The sequence below is a fragment of the Cricetulus griseus genome, chromosome 8 (assembly GCF_003668045.3).
Source record: "Cricetulus griseus strain 17A/GY chromosome 8, alternate assembly CriGri-PICRH-1.0, whole genome shotgun sequence".
Classification (NCBI taxonomy): Eukaryota; Metazoa; Chordata; class Mammalia; order Rodentia; family Cricetidae; genus Cricetulus; species Cricetulus griseus.
Genome location: NC_048601.1, coordinates 94,676,476 through 94,692,682, shown reverse-complemented (window position 1 = coordinate 94,692,682; position 16,207 = coordinate 94,676,476).

The window sequence follows — 16,207 nt, the reverse complement described above, 5'->3', positions numbered from 1 at the left end:
GAGGGGAAGGAGAGGGAACTGGGACTGACATGTAAAACAAACTTGTTTATGATGAACTCTAACTTGGGAACTGTAAGCCCACAATTCGCTCTCCTAAGGCTCTGGTGCTTGCTGACGAGGTGTCTGCCACAGCATGAAAGAATGCACGGTGTGAAGCTTGGTGGATTCACTGTCTGTGAATTCTATCAAGAGTACCAGGTAGCTGGGCGTTGGTGGTGCACGCCTTTAATCCCAGCACTCGGGAGGCAGAGGCAGGCGGATCTCTGTGAGTTCGAGGCCAGCCTGGTCTCCAAAGCGAGTGCCAGGATAGGCTCCAAAGCTCCATAGAGAAACCCTGTCTTGAAAAAAAAAAAAAAAAAAAAAAAGAGTACCAGGTCTTTGCTTTGCTTCTGAAGTGGTGATCCCAGGGTGGCATGTAGAGGCCGGCAAACCCACAACAAAGGTCCCTGATCACATCCAGAATGAGACTAGGGCCTTACTCAACAGCAATCCCAACTTCCCAGAAAGCCAGTGCATGCCTCATGCCTCACGTCACCTGAGAAGTTCAGACACCCTGCTTTCTCTTTCCCAACACTGCTTAAGCCCTTCTCAAACATTCGGTTTCCATTAACTTTGTAAGGTTGGTGCCCTGATGACCTGGGAGGACACCAGAAAGCAGCCGAGCTAGGCTGGACCTAGGAGTCCAGCCCCTTACTCAACCAGGTCAACTCTAAATTAAGTTCCTGGCTGCTGTCTTTCCATCCCTGGAGCCAACCTGCTTCCACGTTGTTGCAAATCTGTATCTAACGAAGATCACAAAACCTGAGAGCAGAGCCCCCTTCAGCACTGTCAACCAGCAGTCAGCTTGTCACTTCCACGTGTCCTCTCCCACTCCCCTTCTGGGGACAGGTATAAGGGACAGGGAAGGGCTGTCCTGCCACGTGGGCAGAGTCTCCCTCTCACCATCTCTTCCTTCCTGCTGCCTCACACCCTCACACTCTAAGAGCTCACAACAGAGTCAGGGAAGTTTCTCTGCAACAAACAGAACCTGAGGTGCAGGCAACAATGGATGGAAGGACCCAGATGCCCTTTGTCTTCCCAGGGGACTCTGGGCATATAATCAACCTATCCTCATGAGCTCCATGGAGGAGGAAGCAGTATCCTCTCCCAAGATGGCTCCTCCTTCCTCAGTGGACCTGCTCTCAGGGGACACCTCCTCTGCCTGCCAGTCTCTGTACAAACATGGCCCATTTCCCATCTTGTCCCCATAAATGCTCACCCTGCTGCCTGCCCCTAAAGAGAGCAAATTATGTTATGGCTCTGAATGCAGCCAATCATGTCTGATCTTGGGGGCTAAGCAGCATCAGGTCTGATTAGTGCACAGATGGGAGAGTGCTTCTGATTCTGTAAGTACCCTTGCTCACTCCCATACCTCATGGGCCTGGCTGTGTGTGTATGGATGTCTTCTCTTAGCATCCATGCACAGTCACAGGACTGTTGGTGCACTCAGAGCCATGGGTGAACACACCTCCTGTCCCCAGTTCCTTGTGATGTACAAGAGCCTCTCTAGAAAAGCAGACTCCAGTCCTCATAGCTAAAGCTGAGAGGTGGACCTCACAGGGTCATGCTGAGGGTGGAAGCAGCTCAACATTTAGTGTATGGATTGTTCTCATTGCCATTGCTTCAGCCTCTTAGCTGCTGTTCAATCACATTGACCGATAGTCTCTGCCTTTCTTTACAAGGTGTCATTGTGTTGTGGTTGAGTTTTGTGGGAAGCTTCAAGTCAGCAAGGGATTACATTCCCCATATCCATCTGAAAAGCCAGCAGGTTTCCTCAGAGACTACTGTGTAGGTTAGAGTCCAACCGAGCCAGAGTCACAGGCAATAACCCATGTATGCTCAGCACAGCTTCTCAATACAATGACTGTCTTGTAATATTAAACATTAAAATAACTTCAGAATGAAAATTTGTTGAATCTAAAACATGGAAAATTCCTTACAAACACTATGAAATTTTCTAGGAAATCTGTGGCTTCCATTTCTGTGCCTGGGCACCCTTCCATGTCCAGCTGCATTTGCAGCTGCCCTGATCATGCACTGGGATAAAGGGTGGGGTACTCCTGGCATCCAAGGATGGAGCCTGGGTGCTGTTCAGACTTCCATGGTACTCAGGGCAGCCTCATTGCATGTGAAAGGGTCACCGTAGAGAAACAAGCAGCATCACCCATGCTAGTGCAAGGGAAGTGACCCGGGTGCAAATGGGGACTAGGATGGCTTCAGATGGTGCACTCCACAGCAGGAGAGAAGGTGGCACTCCACAGCAGGAGAGAAGGTGGCAGGTGGCTGGAAATAAGTGTTGCTGTGGTAAAGTGGTACAAAAGAAAGCAGAGCACACAAGTGAGCCACACACAGTGTACCTGCAGCAAGTCCTGCAGGAATGAGGCAGAACAAAGAGCACCCGCTGCCTCCTGGAGTCAGTTACCTGTTTCTTGACCTTGTACTGATGCCTTACTGTCGTGACATCTACTTTCTAGCAAATGATTAAAATGTCCCACTTATATTTTCTGCATGTGAGTTATTTAATGATGCAAAATTATAGGAAAAAGATCATTGTTCTATTTTTCTCATTTTACCAAACACTTGTGAAAAATGTTGGATGGGGAGATACTGGTTTTGAGTTCAATACTTTCTAACCCTGGCCCTGGGGAGCCATGGTGAACTCTAGGCAATGAGCACTTGCTCATCAAACAACACAGACACCAGAAGATCAGCTGAGCTGCCAAAGTGGGGCAGGGAAACGAGAGCACATCTGCATACTGGGGTCTGGTCTCAGGCCTCATCCCCACACCCAGAGCCTAGGTCATGCTCCCAATGTGAAGGTCCGGCTACTGTAGATCTGTGGATCTGTAGATCTGTGGTTCTTTGAATCTGTGGTTCTGTGGATCTAAGGTTCTGTGGTTTTGTGTATCTGTGGTTCTATATAAATTGCCTTTCTCATTGATGTGTTTAAAACACCTGACAAAAACAACTTAAGGGAAGAAGGGCTTATTCTGGCTTATAGTTTTGAGGGTGCCATTCATCATGGCAGGGAAGGCCTGGTGGCAGGGGCTTGAGGCAGCCAGTCACATTGCATTCATAGTCAGGAACAGAGAGTAATGACCTCAGCTAATCTGATCTAGAAACATCCTTACACACATGCCCAGAAGTTAGTCTCCTAGATCCTGTAATTCTAGGCCTGACAAATTGGAAGTCATGGGTTCCAGCCTCCATTTCCTATTCCTCCTTGGGACCCTGGCCTCACTTTGGGTATTACCTTTTCAGTGTTCAAGGACGTGTACATAGTGGCCTCTCTGGCTTTGTCGGGTCGTCCTCACCAGTAGGGCATTCAGGATCCCACCCTGATGGAAACTGTTGGTAAAAATTCCACTGAACAGCTTGCTAACCTTCCCACCTGGCCCTGCCAAACATGCCCATCTCAAGGGAAGCCTTCCAGCAAGGTGAGCAGTCTGACTTCCCCAGGAGCAGAGATTCACACTGTCTGATGTATGGGATGAGGTCCAGGTGACTGAAGCTACTTCCATGTTTAGATTGTTTAGCCATTAGTTCCAGAATAATCCACAGGCTGTGTTATAGGTAGGTCCCCAGGAACAGAGCCTGATGAGAAATGGAAGGGCATATGAATTACTGGGGTACTACCTGGGGAGGAAAGCAATGCTGAGAATCTGGCACAGCCTTGACCCCCTCTGTTAGCCTTTGGCTTTAATGGGGTGGGACAAAGGACCCCAAAGGGAAAATGACTCTCCATATGAGATGCTGACAGCAACCCTTATGCAGTGGGAGAATGCTAGCACAGTGTTAGGGACCTAGCCCCACCCTAGACTGAAGTGACAGCTTTTTCTGTGGGCCTGTTGTCTCTGTCCTGAATCAAGAGTGTCTCACCATTTAACTCCTCCTTTCGTCATTAGTAAATCCCATGGGGAACCATAATCTCCTGTGGCCAGCCTGAGCTATTGGGCAAGATTGTGTCAAGAAAGACAAAATAAATAAAAAGTAGAGGGAGTTAGAAACCACATATTTTATGTTTTATCTCCAAATATAATCCAGATGAGAAAGGATAAACCAGGGAAGGAAGCAATTCTCAGAAGTGCATCTTGGGAACAGTCCCATGATCTCTACAGTCCCCATCTATCCTCCCAGCAAGTACCATATATCCTGGGAACTAGGCTCAGTGCTCAGGATGCATGATCCTTAAACATCTGACAGGTAAGGAAGGAGATCACCTGGGCTTCTCCTATGCCAGGCTCCCTGTGAGGCTAGAGGCTTCCTTCTAGGGCAACAAGGGGTATAGCATCCTGGCTCTCTGTCTTTCAGTTCCAGTGGGGACCTTCCCCAACCCACAGCCCCTCCTCTGCTTAGAACAATCTTCCAATCCAGAGCTCTCGCTATCCACTTCTCCCTGGCTCTTGCTCACTGGGCATGCACACTTTGAGGGTCTGCACAAGGCTTCATTAACCACCTTGAGTTCCAGCAAGACCATCAGATAGGGGAAGGTAAGCATCAGGGTTTGGGGCTACATCTGGGTGTGGGCTGGCTGATGTTGATAGGGTTTCTAGAAGTCTGGGACTGGAGGCTAAGGTCACAGACTCTGAGGCAAGGAAGCTAGGGGCAGCCATGCCCTGGATGCCTGGTCACACCTGACAGCACACCTTGGCCTTTTCAACTCTATGAAAAGGGCTGAAATTTCCTCAGCCAAAACAAAGGAGGACCTGTGGAAGAAAGTGTAGACATCTGGATGAAGGCAGGGAGGAGAGAGGCTGTCATGTCTCCCCTTCCCTTCCAGGTGCCCAGACTGTCAAGTGCAAAAGCAATAAAAAGGAAGTACTAACAAGCAGTGCTTCTACTCTTGCTTGTTTGGGGGCAACCATGGAGCCACTGCCACAGCTGGAAGGGAGTGGGATGTCTACTGGCCCCAGATACTATATTAAAATGTCAAATTGAAAGCATATCAATCAGTAAGAAATCCAGGTATGGTATGGCAGAAATAAGACAACTACCTGTGATGCCATTGCATAAGTATGTAAAAAGCTCATGACACACAACACAAACTTCCAGACAAAGAGGAACCAAGAAGTGGAAGGCACCACTCAGATGCCCCTCCAAAAGGTTGCACACAGTAGTGAGAAGAAGAAAAAAAATACCCTGAGAATAAAAGGTGTGTCTACCCTGAAGGGAAGCCTACAAGTTAACTTTGTGGGACCCACTGTGGAAACCAGCATATCCTCTAACATGTGCTTCTCAGGTTCCAGACCCTCAGCTCTCTCCATCTCCTGGGGTTCAGCAGAAACAGCAGGAGCCCAGGATGTCCCCTGGAGTACTCAAGCCATATTCTCTCTCAGAGGTATGCTTGGACTTAGCACACCTTAGTTTCTTCCTAAGTCACTGAAGTCACCACAGCTCTTGCTCCAAAGAGAATACAGGTCACTCTGAACCTAGCATGAATAGCCCTGGCTGGTATACTAGTTATTTTCTCATTGATTTGATCAAATATCTGAACACGTAGTGACTTAAGAAAGGAAGGGTTATTTTGGCTCACAGTTGGAAGGGACAGTCCATTGGATGGGGAAGGTTTGGCAGCAGAAATGTGAGGCAGATGGTTACATTGCATCCATGATCAGGAAGTAGAGAGCAGATAGGAACTAGGGTCAGGCTAGAAAATTCCCAAGGTCGGCCTTCATTGACCAGTTCTTCAAGCAATCTACTTCCCCCAGTAAGGCTCTATTAACTAAAGGTTCCACAACCTTCCCAACAAGTACTACAAGCTGTGGACCAAGTGCCTAAAGACATGATCCCATGGGAGACATTTCACATTCAAGGCACAAGAGCTTGGGAACATGGATACGGTTACCCTAAATGATATGTCCACTGCAGGAGCTGTTACATGAATTTATAGTCACAGAGCAGAAGACAGTTATAAACCAATGTATTTACTAAATATGTTGGTGGGAACCAAGCTAGCTATACAGGGAAATCTTTGCTTTAGACTTTAGGTGCTATCCAATGACATTCTTAGCTTTTCAGTTGGTGGCAACTAATGAGTGGTCTGTACAGTTAATGCACCATAGAGGTTTTTCCTGATAGTCAGAAGGATGCTAGGTCAGACACTGGAGTGGGTCCAATCCTGATTGCCAACTTGACATATGCTAAGAGGGAACCTCGATTGAAGAACTGCCTCCATCAGACTGCCCTGTAGGCAATCTTGGGGCACTAGCTTGACTGATGATTGATGTGGGAGGGCCCAGATCTCTGTGGTCCTAAGTTTATAAAAAAGCAAGCTGAGTAAGCCATGGAGAGCAAGCCAGTAAACCGCATTCCTACATGGTTTTTGCCTCTGTTTCTGGCTTGAGTTCCTGCCCTGACTTCCCTCAGTGATGGAATGTGATTGGGACACTTAAGTCAAATAAACCATGTGGCTAATTCAGTGAACCTCAGTTCCCACTGCAGAACCGCAGGAACAAAACTCATGTTTAAAAGCACGAGCTTACCTAGAGGGCAGCTGGAGGACAATCCCACCCAATAGCACTTAAGTTAATGACCTGCCTAGATCACTTGCCACTTTCATGTCAGGCCAATGAGCTTCCTCATGGGTCTCCTCAGCAGCCGGACACTTCTCGTCCTTCTCAGGAGGGTGGCTGCCCCTTTTACTCACTTGGGACTCTTTCTAGGCTTCCCATCCTTCTTTCCGGCACCAACATCCACATGAAGTTGCGGGAGGGCTACTTTCCCCAGGTCTTGGATAACTGGGTGTAAGCTCAGGCCATTTAGGTCCCAGAAGAGGCAGGAATGCTCACATCACAGGTCAGGAAGGACCCAGGCAGAGAGACCACTGAGCTAACTCAGCGTCCTCTCTCTGCATCCTTGTAATGCTGTGTGCTTTGTTTAGGGAGACGCACAGCAACAGAGGACACTGAGGCACTGAGCTCCAAAGACTGTGTTGTTGACATAAAAATGTAAACTTTGCTTTGAGGAAATACAGAAATAGTTCATCCTTTGCCAAACATGAATGGCTATGGCCCAGGAACCCAGCCAGCGTGACATGTCTCACCACAGTGAAGGCTTCCTGAACTTTCATGGACACAAAGATAGAACACCATGAATCAATGTATTTACACAATACCCAGGAAGGGTCATGGGGAAGGCTGTCACAGAAAGGCGGGGAAAGGGATGCCACAGGATTCAGAGCGTGTCTGCCGCATTCTTAGCCATTGCCTTGGTAGAGGGTGGGTGTGTCAGGCTTAAGCATACATTCCAAAGGTTTTATGCAAGTCATGAGGCATTGGGTGACACTCAGAGGCTGAAAGTATATGTCTATCTTTTCATGGGACTAAAGATAGCCCAAGATCACTTTGGCTTTTGACCTGTAACACTCCAGCTCTCCATAATCACAATGTTCTACTTGGCCAGGGCCAAACCATCTGAAGGGTTGTTAGGGGAGCTTCAGCTTCTTCTGAGAACTGTAGTTCCCTGGGTCTCCCTGAGTGGCAGAAAGAGATGGATGTGTCTGGCTTGTCAGTTCTACCTAAGACCCACCCACAGCAGCCCCACACAATTCTGGATGCGTCTCACAGGCTCCAGGGCACTGCAAGCTCCCAGGCTCCCATACTCTAGTGGTTACAGAGGCTTCCTGGCAATTCTGGTATTCAGTCAGGGTCTTCTGGAGCCCAAGGCATAGCATGATGACTTGCTCCATGGGAGTGGAGTTCCAGCTTTTTCTGGACAACCCTCTGGGCCAGCTCTTCGCCAGTTCTTGTTTACTTCCTCTTCCCTGTCTTCCGTCCTGTGAATCAGGAACCAGGAAGATCCACCTGTCCATAATATGAACAGGGACAGGGCTATGCCAGGCTTTCAAACACGGAAAGAGAAAACTTACTTAGTTCCCTACAAACCAGCATCACCAGGGACATGTCCTACCACCTCACCTGAGCAGTGCTGAGCATGAGACTGTTGTATCTGCTGTAAGGATGGACCACCCATCTACACACTAACCAACAAGGTCTGCCACAGCAGCACACATCAGAACAACCAGAGGCCAAGTCCAGCCACAGCTGCTGGGTGGGGACTGCAAGCAGGTGCAGCAGGCAGACCTGCAGGGTTGAGGGAGGACCTGTCCACCTCTCGCCTTGGTACCTTGGTCCACCTGGTCTTCCTCTTACAATGACACCACTCAGACTGCATTGGGGCTCTCGCCATGACCTCATTCTGTCTTAATTACCTTGGCAAAGGCCCTGCTTTCAAACAAAGTTGTATTCTGTCATGAGGCCTTCTGTTTCTTTGAGGATACCTTTTAGTGAGCACGTATCTGGATATACTGGGGTAGGCCCTGTGGAAAATCCTCAGGAGAGTTAAGGCTTCACCGGAGGCTGTGGCAGAGGAAAAATACAGGCATGTGGTGCCTAGCTGCCCTGGGCTCGCCTCACACTGTCTTCGTGCTCAGCTCCAGATCCTCTTGCCTCTTTCATTCAATGTAGGGTGGACCCTGACCTCAGCTCCTAGAAAAGACCATAGGCAAAGGCCACAGGGAGAGAATGAGGTCATACAAAAACAACTTGTAAATACCCCTGTCCTTCCACAGAGTGAGAGAGAGAGAGAGAGAGAGAGAGAGAGAGAGAGAGAGAGAGAGAGAGATCTCATGCTAGCAACTTAATAGCACTTAACTTGAGGGCCCGGGACCAGCTTGTGGGCCCAGGCACTGCAAGCATGAGGGTTTAGTGTGTTTATCACAGTGTGCTAATTGTTTATTACACATGATGGTCTGACATTCACCTGCAGCTTGCAACATTCAGATTGGGCTAATGACCAAGTCTTTCCTGTTTGCCTGCCAGCACCCATTACAATTATTAGTGGGAGGCAATGTCCACCATCACCTTTAACAGGTGACTAAATGAGGCACAGTACAATCATGGCTTGAGACTTGCTATGTAGACCAGTCTGGCCTTGAACTCATCATCCTCCTGCCTCAGCTTTCCAAGTCCTAGGATGTACCATGCATGTACCACCATACCCAGCCTGCAACCAACCAACCAACCAAACAAACAAACAAACGAGAAAGTCTCCATTAATAGTTTTACGATAGTTAATGAAATCAAATGGTCTTTAACTGTCACAACTTTGACCTATCCCATTCTTTTCTAGCTATTCCATTTGAGGTCGTCCTTTAGGATATTAATGAAGTGGCATCTCTCCCTCCCCCACCAACCAGAATGCAAGGATAGCTCAAAGCATTTGTCACTTAGCATCTGATCGCCAAATGTCACCCACCCCAAGATGTGTCCCTAGCTATCTAAAGTCTCACACTCAGTTATGAAAAGAATGAAGATGGCAGAGTCCCCAGCTAAAGGTTAAATGCTAACATACCCTGACGTGTGCTGAAATTTAACTCAGCCATTGGAAAGTAATTGAGCAATGCTTGCAATACAGGTTTGCAAAGGAAACTGGACACATGTGGCTGTAGAGCCAATTTCCTAACACGTAAGGGACAGGAGCAGGAGGGAGCAGGAGGGAGCACGCCAGTCTGTTTGCAGTAGTTGACTCCAATGGTGACTTTATTTCCTTCTTCTTTCTGGCATCCTCCAGATTTCCTATAGCAAGCAAAGCTTTGCCTGTTGACATGCAGGTCATTTCAGCTGGCTTTCTGGTGCTTCCCAGCTAAGGCTGCTTATCTGGGTCCTTCTAGTTCCAGCTTTGTGGGAGAATGGGTGGCCTCGTCCTGGACACACTTGGGCTGCACAGACCCTCTCTGAACCAAGCCCACTGTGCTGTCAAGGGCACAGGAGACATGACATTTGCACAGCTGTGTCCTAAAGGGCCAGGTGGAAAGCAGCATGTGCTAAGATTTGTTTGCAAGCTGGGGGAGGAAGCCTAAACTGTTCTGACTGCCCTGCTACCCTCCACCCACAGGGTCCTCTGGGCGGCATAACAGGGAAAGGAGTGGCCGCTGGCTGTTTTAGCTCTGGGTCCCAACAGCTCCTTCCCACTCCCACAGGATCCCAACTCAACAAAGCTGAATCTCCTAGGAAAGGCTGGCTTTGGTGTGGGAGGTCATAGGATGCCTGCCATGCTGTCACTTCACCAAGCTTACAGCTGGGGCTGTCCTGCACCACATCCAGAAGACTTAATGATGTCACAGGCCCTGTGTCTGTCTGTCCACGTCTTCTCACTCCCCGGGCTTATGCCCTTTACAGCTAGTCAGTCACTAGGTTGAGTGAACAAGTCCTTGCTGGCTCCCACACCAAGGGAGACCTGAGGGTCTGGTGGTAACATGCAAAGTGCCTGCCCATAGCTTCCACTATTAAGAAAGAACCACTTGGGAAGGAGAGGAGTGAGACTTCCCCAGCAGGCTTAAGGATAATCCCACCCCAAGGTGTCTGTCATGCCTGCATGTGAGACTGCCAGATCACTTCTTTTTTGTTGTTGTTTGTTAGTGTGTTTGTTTTGTTTTGAGTCAGGATCTCTCTATTATATAGCTCTGGCTATCCTTAAACTCTCTCTGGAGACCAGATTGGCCTTAAATTCACAGAGATCCACCTGCCTCTGCCTCCTGAGTGCTGAGATTAAAGACCACCATTCCTAGATCCCAGACCTGTTCTTGAAGGCAGTCTGACTCCTTAAGGCCCGAGTGAGTGCCTTGGGGAGAGAAGAGGTGCTAGCCTTAGCAGAGCAGCAGTCCTGTGCCATACTGCCACGGAAGTTCCTACCGTGGGGGTGCAGGAGCCAGGAGCAGCTTCCCTCTACTCCTCATCCTGGATTCATCAGCTTCTCTACTGGCAGCTGGGCTTCCTGTTTAGAATCCAGCAGGTCTTAGGATGTGCCTCAAAATACCAGTGGGGGAGGAGCTAGGAAGATGGCTCAGAGGTTAAGAACACTGACTACACTTCCAAAAGACCCTGAATTCAATTCCCAGCATCCACGTGGGGCTTCACAAATGTCTGTAACTCCAGTTTCATGGGATCTGATGGCCTCCCCTTGTCTCTGTAGGAACAGACAAACAAGCAGGCAAAACACTGTGATGATGTATTGTATATGATCTAATAAAGCTTGCCTGGACATCAAAATGCAAAGCCAGCCACTAGTCGCAGTCATAGCAGCTGGACAGTGGTGGCACACACCTTTAATCCCAGGACTCAGGAGACAGAGGCAGATGGATCTCTGTGAGTTCTAGGCCACCCAGGGCTACATGAGAGTGAATCAATCAGTCTGAAAGAGAAACAGAGCTCATGCCTTTAAACCCAGCACTAGAGAGATATATAAGATATAGAAGCAGGCTCTCATATTCTGGTAATTAAGTCTCACACCACATCGAGGACAGGAAGACATTCAGTATTCAGTCTTAGGCAACTGGTCTCCAGCCACATTGAGGACAGGATCCCCCCAGCCTTGGTAGAAGTAAGAGCTCTCTGGTGGCTTGGCTGCTTTGCTTCTCTGGTCTTCAGTTTTAACCCCAATATCTGTCTCTGCATTTTTATTATTAGTGTTACAAGGCATCCAGACACATAAAGTAAAATAATTTTTTTAAGTCAATAGGGGGCTTGGTATGATGGCATAGGCCTTTGGTCCCAGGACTCAGGAGACAGAGGTAGATGAAACTCTGGGAGTTCATACCCAGTTCCAGGCTCCTTGTGGTTATATAGCGAGACCCTGTCTCAAGAAAAAATTAAAATTAAAATGCCCATGGGGTACAGGTGTGACCATGATCTTGTTTGCTCATGCCACTGCCACATAAATAGGCACTGGACACAGCCACATCCCAACCAAAGCTGCGTAGGCGTCTTGTGTCCTCTCCTGTGACCAGTATAGATTCTGGGTCACTGAGTCCTGGCCCTAGCCCTGGTGACAGCATTCAAGGGTGTGTCAGCTTCCAATGGCTTGAAACCCCAATATTTCTAGTCTTGTTATTCAGTTCTCTCCATGACTCCCCCTTAGGCCCACACACCCTTACTTGTAATTGGGCATGTGCTGGCCACCCAGGAGCTCAGAGCACATCCTGAACAAGTAAACAGAGAGCCTTCCCAGGGACGATGGATGTAAGTGCTACAGGAGGATGATCTGGATGCTGTAAGAGGAAAGCCACAGTCCTAGCTGTAATAAACCAATTTTTCTCTGGACCACAGGCTCATAAAATATGACACAGAGACTTATTAATTATGAAAGCTCAGCTGATGGCTTAGGCTTGTCCCATTAGTGCTTATAACTTAAACTAACCTATATCTTTTAATCTACATTATTTAACATGGCTCAGTTAATTTTATTCTGTACTACCCATCCTGTTCCCTCTGTGCCTGGCTTACAACTCTGCCTTTCTTCTTCCCAGAGCTCTCTGTCAGAAGTCTTGCCTATACCTCCTGCCTACCTATTGGCTATTTATTTTATTAAACCAATCACAGTGACACATCTTCACACAGTATAAGCGATATTCCCCAACATTTCCTTGTTTTTGTCTAAATAAAAAAAGAAAGGTTTTTAACTCTAACACTGTAAACTATATACAAAAAGAACAGTTATCAGGTAAGAATTATATTTGCAATGCCTAGTCCATTTGCCTTTGGTAAATTTAATGAAAATATTATCTATCCTATCTTAGTTCTAAGTTTTATACCCAAACCATTTTTGTCATAACTTGTATTACCACCCTAAAAATATCTTTTTAGACTTTAAAATATCTTTTAGATAATCAACTGAAGCTTTTATGTTTCTCAACCTTATAGGCTTTATATTTCTTAGTTTCTTTTCTAAATCTGCTAACAAGGAAAACTGTAAAACTATATCTAGTCTTCAATCCCTATCAGAGACCCAAGAAGGATAAAATATTATTTGAGTAAATAGGAAGTACAGAGTAAGCAACTTCCAAAACTATAGAAATTACAGAAACAGCAGGCTGCCCAGAGAGTCACCTAAGGTTCCTCTGCAATGTTAGGGCATCATCTTCAGCCTACAGGCCTAGAATATCTGACAGACTTTTCTGTAAAGCAAGAATTTTGAAGAACTGTCCCACGAGTGGCTTTCTTTTGTTTCCTGCTTGTCTAATATGAACAGCACACTGTCAGCAGTCCAGGCAAGGGCAATCCCTTGCCCAAATGGTTAGTTTTTGTCATAAAGAAAGCAAATTCTTTATGGAGGTTCTTTAAGCCCATCTTTCTTTTATGAAGTAAATTGGTGCTGCCAGGAGCAGACATGTCTCATTGTCATGAAAAGCCCTATGTTATTAAAACATTAAAACAGCATATTCTGTAGGTCTCTGAAGTGTTTGAAGACCATCTACCTATTTTAAAATATGTCTCCGATTGACCTTAAAAGTATACCTAACATGACTATAACTTTGGTTGTTATAGATGACTATTGACCTATATTTATTATCCTAAATAGCATTCAAGGACTAAAACTTTACATTAAAATTTTAAATGAATTATATAGGTACAATACCTTAGCAAGGCCGGGCGTTGGTGGCACACACCTTTAATCCCAGCACTTGGGAGGCAGAGGCAGGCGGATTTCTGTGAGTTCGAGGCCAGCCTGGTTTCTAGAGCGAGTGCCAGGATAGGTTCCAAAGCTACACAGAGAAACCCTGTCTTGAAACAAACAAACAAACAAACAAACAAAAAAACAAAAAAACAAGAACATAGATAAAAAGATACAAGTTAATTTAAGTTATAAGAGCTAATGGGACAAGCCTAAGCTATTGGCCAAGCTTTCATAATTAATAGTAAGTCTCTATGTCATTTTTTAATGAGCTGGTGACCCAAAGAAAAATCAATTTACTACATATGGCATCCAAAGTGTGGGCTCAAATATCCATACATAGGGCCTGAGAAAGCAAAGAAAGTTCTGGACAAGGAGCTAGTTGTAGCTTCCTAGTCCTGCAGTCTCTCAGGTGGACTGGTGTTTAGCCATGCACAGGCACGGCTACCAGCTGCAGCCTATGAGTTGGAACACTTTCTATTCTTGTGGTTTTGTTTTGGTATGACACAATCATGTTATTCACAGTATAGTCAGCTCTCATTGCCAACAGGTAACAGTTGGCTCTAGAGGAGCAGTGGGCTTGTCACTTGTGCTGAGCCCAGAGCATGCTGGGACTAGCCTTCATCTCATCTTTGCTTCCTTGAACTAACCATGGAGCCTGTCACAGAACAAGTGTTAAGTCTGTGTTTATTAAATTCAAATATCAAAACTAAAGGGTTTAAGAAGAATTTTTTGGTGAAATTTATTCAAAACATCAAAATAAACACCTCCAATGTGATAGTACTTTGCAAGCTGCAAGCACTCATTTTTTGAGTAATCTAGAAATAAGAACTGACCAATGACTGGGCACCTTACAGTGTGCCTGATGTCCCACGTCTGGAAGGTGTGCACCCAGCTTCCCCAAATTCCTCAGAGTGAATTTGGGTGTATCTTTTCACACATCCCTGCTCCCAAGGAGTTAATGCTAGGCCATGCTGGGCATTTCAGCCTTGAGCACTCACAGGAAGGGCAGCAGGACCTCTGAGTGGCCAATGAGCCATGGCTCTGGGTGAGGCTGTGACTGCATAGGCTAGGGGTCTTGCAAGAAGACTCCGAATTGGGTTAAGAAGAGAGACCCGGGGTACTGCAGGCACCTGCTTTTGCAGCACTCAACTGGTACCAGCGAGGGTCTTCAGGGCAAATGCCATATTGGATGTGGCAGGGGAGCATGTCTGGTACAGTGGGAAGGCAGAGTTGGAGGACGACCTCTGAATTTTAGGGTTTTGTGCTGGCTGGTTGTGAGAGAGAAAGAAGATATCTTAGCAGGGACACTGGGGGCTTATAGCTTAGGGTCTCATGACAATGGTTTGCATCCCTGAATCACCAGGGTTCCTGGGGAAAGAATCTGTCAGGTGGCATATAGGCTTCAGACTGGGGAAATAGGGGCGACTGGAGCCATAATTTCAGACCTGATGACCTATTTGGAAAGTGAGCGCTACACATAAGGGTCAACAACAACAAACTAAGTATGATAGCACCTGACCTTAACAGTTGGAGATAAAGGCAGAAAGACCAGATTAGGAGTTCAAGGTCATCCTCAGCTACATGAACACTGTCTTTAATAAAAAGCACTGTGGACTTGTGGAAGCAGGGCTTGAGAATGTACATTAGTTACTAGGAGAATGCTTCAAAAGAACAAAGGACCAGCAAACACGAATGAGGAGACCAATGACAGGAGCTTGTCCATCAGAACTCTGTGGGAGGGGTCAGAGAGCCACGGAGGGAAAGAGTAGGGACAGAGACAGAGAGAGAGGGGGAGGAGGAGGAGGAGGAGGGGAGGAGGAGGAGGAAGAAGAGGAGGAGGAGGAGGAGGAGGAGGAGGAGGAGGAGGAGGAGGAGGAGGAGGAGGAGGAGGAGGAGACTGCTCTGCTCTGCCAGCACTCTGGGAGGCATGAGCTCTCTCAGGAGGGCCTTCCACCTCCATCTCCTTGTGACTTGCAGAGGTGTGGAGGTGTCAGCTCAACGGTTGGTTTATTTAATTAGAGCAGTGATTTCAGGCGGCGTCAAGGAGCCTATTAGAGCCCCATACTCACTGCCTGCATCAAGGGGGCTGCTCACGAGACCCTGGAGGCTATTTTTATACTCTTGATCTCAGTGTGATTAGCAAAGGCAATTAAGCATGGGGATCAGAGCTGGGCCTCAGCCTTAGATGTTCTTTAACCAGCCAGGAAGGGCTTGCAGGGATGAGCCGAGAGTGAGTGAGTGTGCCATGAATGAACACCACAGTACAGTATTGTGGGGATCCTGCTCTGCCCCCAGAGGGTACTCATAGTGAGGCAGAGAGGTTGAACAGGCGGGGACAGCTCTCATGCTGTCCTCAGGCCATTCTGTGCATGACAGTGATAAAATACTGGAAAAACACATTCATCCAAACCTCACCCAATACCTCTTCTCTTATCTTGATTCTCTAGCCCTAAACCAAAGGCCCTAACAGGCCCAAAGCCCCACCCTGTTTGGTTGTGGGGAAGGGAGTGTCTTATGAGTATCCTAGGTTGGCCTTGAACATACTGTAGAGTTGAAGATGATCTTTAACTTTTGTCCCTCCTGCTTTTACCTCCTTCATGCTGGAATTCTAAGCATGGACCAAGCCCATTTTAGGTTTTCTTTTCTTTTCTTTCTTTCTTTCTTTTTTTTTAAAATGTATTTCATTTGTGTGTGTGTTCTCTCCTTTCAGCACATG